The sequence below is a fragment of the Oncorhynchus nerka genome, unplaced genomic scaffold (genome assembly GCF_034236695.1).
Source record: "Oncorhynchus nerka isolate Pitt River unplaced genomic scaffold, Oner_Uvic_2.0 unplaced_scaffold_16___fragment_2___debris, whole genome shotgun sequence".
Taxonomy (NCBI): Eukaryota; Metazoa; Chordata; class Actinopteri; order Salmoniformes; family Salmonidae; genus Oncorhynchus; species Oncorhynchus nerka.
This window is the reverse complement of record NW_027040323.1, coordinates 147,895-154,392: the sequence shown is the minus strand read 5'-3', so window position 1 is coordinate 154,392 and position 6,498 is coordinate 147,895. Positions and strand designations below refer to the sequence as shown.

The 6,498-nt window shown below is 41.2% G+C and overlaps 1 long non-coding RNA gene across 1 annotated transcript; it reads right to left on the bottom strand.

Moving 5' to 3' along the window:
- Window positions 1-212: 212 nt before the first annotated feature.
- On the bottom strand, window positions 213-5,953 carry LOC115146996 (uncharacterized). The gene is made up of 4 exons (XR_003866252.2): window positions 5,438-5,953; window positions 5,167-5,205; window positions 3,991-4,260; window positions 213-3,874 (listed from the first exon to the last, which is right to left on the bottom strand). It is a non-coding gene; the product is annotated as an uncharacterized LOC115146996 (long non-coding RNA).
- Between the last annotated feature and the right edge of the window lie 545 nt (window positions 5,954-6,498).

Here is a 6,498-nt window from a genome sequence, read left to right as displayed (position 1 = left end):
TGGTGGCAGCATCATGCTGTGGGGATGTTTTTTCAGCAGCAGGGACTGGGAGACTAGTAAGGATCGAGGGGAAGATGAACAGAGCAAAGTACAGAAAGATCCTTGATGAAAAACTGCTCCAGAGTGTTCAGGACCTCAGACTGGCACGACGGTTGTAGTGGAAATTTCCTGTATTTACCAAATCATGAGAGCAAACCACACACAAGTCAGAGTTATTATAAAGTCCATCTTTAATTATATGAGCTCCATCAAAACCCTGTGACTCTCAGATCAATTCAGTGTCTATAAATTAAATCTCTGAGAGTGCTTACAAAACAGTTCTTAGTATAATTTATAGCCAAGACACACCCATCTCAACTCACATGACGAATAACAGATCTTAGGAACATTACAAAGGAAGACTTTACTTGAGAGAGGAGTACCGTAATTGCTGGACTATAAGCCGCTACTTTATTCCCACGCTTTGAACCTCGCGGTTTATACAATGACGCGGCTAATTTAGGGATTTTTCTCGCTTTCACAAGATTCATGCCGCCAAAAAACTGAGCACCGTCACATAATGTGACGTAAAATCGAGTGCGCTCAAACTTCCCATCATTCTGATTACGGTAGTAATTTTGTCACCCCCATCATGGCAAAGACACAGAGAAATGCATATGATGCAGCTTTCAAGTTGAAGGCGATCGATCTGGCTGTTGGAAAAGGAAAGAGAGCTGCTGCACGGGAGCTTGGCCTTAATGAGTCGATGATAAGACGTTGGAAACAGCAGTGTGAGGAACTGACTCAGTGCAGAAAGACAACAAAAGCTTTCAGAGGGAAGAAAAGCAGATGGCCCAAAGTATTTGCAGCCACTCGACATCAGTGTAAATTGTGCATTTAAGGTGGCGCTCTTTGTTCAGTGGGAGTCTTGGATGACAAGTGGGGAGAAATCCTTCACTAAAACGGGCTGCATGCGAAGAGCAACTTATGGTCAAGTCTGCCAGTGGGTCCTGACAGCGTGGAGCATTGTCAAAAAATCCACTATCATCAACGGGTTTCGAAAGGCTGGACTGCTGCGTGTTGAAGGGGCAGCATGAGCTCAGCGGGGTATTTGCCTCCGGATGAAAGTGACGAGAGCGACAATGAAAACGATCCAACATCGGATGAAGCAATTCTGAGGCTATTCATCTCCGACACCGAAGGAGATGACTTCAGTGGTTTCAGTGCACAGGAGGAGGAAGATAGTGACCAAGTTCATTTGTTTCAATGTACCGGTAGGCACCTGCGGCTTATAGACATGTGCGGCGTATTTATGTACAAAATACAATTTTTTTTATAATTCAGTGGGTGCGGTTTATATTCAGGTGCGCTTAATGGTCCAGCAATTACGGTATTCCAAACCAGACAGCATTAGCTATAAATTATTGTTCAGTTTGCTCTCCTAAAACGAGGTTCTACTTCTCGTTCTTGGTACAACATAGTACCAAGACATTAGGATATATATCAATTGTCATTTTAGACACTCCCATTCTGGACAAGCTCATGGAGACACAGTGACTGGCACACAGACATTGTGGAGCCAAGAGATAATTGGTTCCCCCTCAATCATCCATTCACATGGTTTAAAATATATGTTTACATATGAAGACAAGCTTGACCTCTCCCCTCTCTGCGGCCCAAGTAACTGAACCCTGACAGAGAACAGATAACTGCAACCGGCCACCACTATAGTACAACAAGATACATTCTATATGAGAAATAACTCACAAGCATATAATGAAAATAAAACATCTTATCTATGTTACCCAACTATTCTGATTAATCCCCAACAAGGTTCACCTTCCATTAGGACAATGACCTTAAGTACACAGCCAAGACAATGCAAGAGTGGCTTCGGGGCAAGTCTCTGAATGTCCTTGAGTGGCCCAGCCAGAGCCCGGACCTGAAGCTGATCGAACATCTCTGGAGTGACCTAAAAATAGCTGTGCAGCAACGCTCCCCATCCAACCTGACAGAGCTTGAGAGGATCTGCAGAGAAGAATGGGAGAAACTACCAAAAATACTGGTATGCCAAGCAATTAGTGTCATACCCAAGAAGACTTGAGGCTGTAACCAATGCCAAAGGTGCTTCGACAAATTACTGAGTAAAGGTCTGTATACTTACGTAAATGTGATATTTCCTTCTTTAAAAAACTATTTTGCAAACATTTCTAAAAAACAGTTTTTGCTTTGTCATTATGGGGTATTGTGTGTAGACTGATGAGGGGAAAAAACTATTTTATCCGTATCATTATAAAGCTGTAAATTGTAGTAAAAGTCAAGGGGTGTGACTACTCTCTGAATGCACTTTACCTCCGTACTTTTTTTCAGGAAACCTTCAGACGAGTGAGGCCTGTGGTCGTCCGAGAGCAAAATGTACATGTTCCTGAGAGTCTCATCTTTCCATGGAGGGGTAGGCCAAACTGCTCGGACACTACAGATGATTTTGCCAGAAGACCGATGTTCTGGATGTCTCATGATCTGACAAACACCGCTCTAGCTCTGTCACCTTTCACCACAGATGTGTAAGTGTTACATAGGCGAATGTGTTGGATTGAGACGCATCCAATGTATAAAAAAAATTATTGATATCTCTAATTTAAACTGCAGATTATTTTGCTAATACTTTTATTATGCTAATTAGATTTCCGCGGGAGCACGGACGTCAACCTTTGGGGTGTAACTAGCTAGCTAGGGTAATTCAATTATTGTACATCTAACACATACATTACATATTAATAACTCAGAGCTTTACAGTTTTTTTTATTGCTTGGCACTATGTTTGCAAAACTCTACACACCAACCACAAGACCTTACACCGAACCAGCAAAACATTACACATCTCTTGCAAAAGCAAGCAATTCTTGCAAAACTCTTAACTCTTTTAAAAAAGTTTTTTTTTTGCGTCAATACAGTACACACAGACCATCATTTGAATAAGAACATGAAGCACCAACTACTCACTGATGGTATAAATGAAAAACACTTTTGCTTTTTCTGTGTGCAGGGCATAACAGTTTGCAATAAAGTTTTGTCATACATGTAGTAAACACACATACACACAGGTATCCAAATGTGTAAAAGTTTGGATGTGTATTCCAAACACACTATCAATACAAAACCAATTCTAACACTCCTCAAACAACAAAAGCTCTCAGTAGAAGAATACAAAAACATTTGTGCTTGAGAAAAAAAAGAACAATTTTTTGGGGCTACATCTCGCCTTATTTGTTAGTCTGGCAATAAGACTTCATCCACATGCAATGTTGTATTGAGCTAGGCAGCATGGAAAGTATGGCTTGGAGTGCCGTATCCAGGCCTGGCATGACCCCTGATCGATGTCTCCACAAGCCTCCTCAATTCCCTGTAGAAGGGGTATGCGTTGGTGGGGTTGGCGATCATACACCTTCCAACGTCATGCAGAGAAGAATTATTCAATGGGATTCAAGAACGGAGAGTATGGGGGGAGATTGTGTGTTATGAAAAGTGGGTGACCTGTGAACCAATTGTGAACCACAGCAGCCCGGTGGAAACTAATATTGTCCCAGATGATAACGTACCTGGGCTGCTCTGGCCCTTGGTCATTAGGGATTAGTCTGTTGGGTAGGATGTCCAGAAATGTGATAATGTGTGCAGTGTTGTATGGGCCTAGGATTGCATGATGGCGAAGGACGCCGTTTTAACTAATAACCGCACACATTGTTATGTTGCCACCACGTCCTCCCAGGATGTTGATGATTGCACGGTGTCTGATGATATTTCTGCCGCGGCCCCTTGTTTTTGCAAGGTTGAAACATGCCCTTTCCACATATATTAGCTCACGATGCACTGCATCTGCTTCTAGCTCCATCATTCTCTGAAAGAGACAAGACAAAACAATGTAGCACAGTACGAAAAGACAGGGATCAGTCAATACGATGTAGCACCATACACTTCCAGATCCAGTACCAATGATAGGATAGTATAGCGTACCTGCAAATATCTCAATTGTTTTACACGGTCTGAGTTTTTTCCCGAAAGGGACTCTGTACAGCTGCTTCATCCTCATTCTATTGCGTTTCAGTAGATGAGACATTGCAGAGAGACTCACTCTGTCGACGTTTGGAATATGGTGTTATCTGCCATTATGTGGTCCTGCAGTTCTCCGAGTCGTTATTTGCAATGACCGTATTTACAATGTGGGTCTCCTGCTCTGGGTTGAACAGTCAACATCTTGCACCAGATACTGGTTTTCTTGCAGTTCTGTAAAAACATTTGAATGGTTTTAGTGATAGATCCTTCTCATTATGAAGGTACAGTACATAATACTGTACCAGTAAGACTACAGCACTTACAGTTACCTACCGGTTCTCATTTCGAAATATCTGTATGATACCTGCAACAATATAGTGGCTCAGATTGGTTTCAACCCGTTGCCCAGACTCCATCATGCTCATCCCATGGTTGACAGGAAGAGGTGAAGGTCAACCACAGTCGCTCTGATTTCAGTCGCTCTGATTTCATCAGTTATTGTGTTCCTGACTCCCCTTCCTCTTCCTCTTCCACGTCCTCTCCTTCTCCCCTGTCCTACTTCACCTCTTCCTTCTCCTCCTCCTACTTCTTCACCTACTCATCCTCCGCTACCTCCTCCTCCTCTACTTATCACCCCTCTTACTCTCTGTCCAATATTGGCCTCCATTGTTGTCCAAACCAAATGTTTACCTGTGGCCTATTTATAGTGCTCAAGCTCTGATTGTTAAGTGAAGTCATCATCAAAGTTTTTTCACGTGTCCATGTGGAAAGGCAATTGGCGAAATAGTGTAGCAATGTTTACAGTTTTGCTAGAAGTGTGCTATTAAATTGTAAACTGACTATAAAGCAGTGAGTTGTGTTCACAGTTTTGCAAAAAGTGTGTTATAAAATTATAAACTTAGTGTAAAGCAAAGAACGTGCATTCAGATTGGCATACTTGGTAAATGCATTGGCTACAAGTGTTAATGGTTTCAGAGATAGTGCTTCAAGAATTACTGTTAGTGTTTAAATATTCGGAAAAAACTGTAATATCCAAAGCAATTATTGCCTTAGTCTGTCACACTGCATGCTGTGCTGGCAAGCTAAAGGAGCTATCTAGCTAACTAGCAGTGTTAGGTAGCTCATGAAAACTCTTACCTACAGGCTGTTGAAGAACATTTCTCCTTCCACTGTCACCTGCCAGGTGAAAACATGTTTTAAGTCAACGTAATGACTATATAATCAAATAAAATTTGAACTTGCAATGTCTTCTTTGTTAGTTGGAGGCAGGGATAGAGGCGGAGCTTGGGAACTTTTCAAATTGTGATGGACAGATCTTGATAAATATGTTCTAGGTTCATGTGTCTCTTTTTGAAATAAACATAGCTAATCTTACTCAGCACACACCCCGTGTTAAGGGTTAGCGTACCCTCATCACATGTGGCCGGCCTGTCAGGAAGTCCAGGATCCAGTTGCAGAGGGAGGGGTTCAGTCCCAGGGTCCCTACATTGGTGATGAGCTTGGAGGGGACTATGGTGTTGAACCCTAAACTGTAGCATTCTTGTCCAGGTGAGACAGGTCAGTGTGAATTGCAAATGAGATTGTGACATCTGTGGATCTGTTGGGGCAGTATGTTAATTGGAGTGGGACTGTGATGACGGTGTTGATGTGTGTCATGACCAGTCTTTCAAAGCACTTCATACAGTGCCTCCAGATTATTCATACCTCTTGACTTTTTCCACATTTTGTTGTGTTATTTCCTGAATTAATTAAATTGAGATGTTGTGTCGCTGTCTGACAAACAATACCCCTTAAAGAAAAAAGGGAATTATGTTTTTAGAAAACTTTTAAAATAAATGTTAAAAAATGTAACGCTGAAATGTCTTAATTCAATAAATATTCAACCCCCCAAGAGGTTAATAATTATTAATAAATAAATAATTCCCATTTGGGAACCCCCCCCCCACCCCCCCTGAGCTGTAATGTGGCGCAGGGAACGCAAGAAATAATCCTAAAAATATTTAACCTCCACAGATTAGCAAGAAAAATGGCTCAAATGAAAGATAAACAAGTTGTTTATCTACCCAGCAAGTCAGATTTCTAAAATGTTTTACGGCGAAAACATAGCACATATTTATGTCCAACCACCACTGCAGACATACCTCATTAGCATAGCCAAGTAGGAAAAAATATGCAATCAACAAACGCAGGATTAAAAGAAAAATCATTTCACTAACCTTTTCAAATCTTCATCAGATGACAGTAATATAACATGTTACACAGTACATTCATTTTTTTTTTCAATAATCTGCAATATATATCCATAAATCTCTGTTTACAATTATGCATCGTTCAAAAAATGCTACTGCAATGTCAGGAGAAATAAAATAGCTCCGGCAGATAACGTCAGCTAACAAGGAATCCACATCATAAACTTTGACTAAATATGCATGTTTTACATATGTATGGCAAGATAAACTTCTTCTAAAT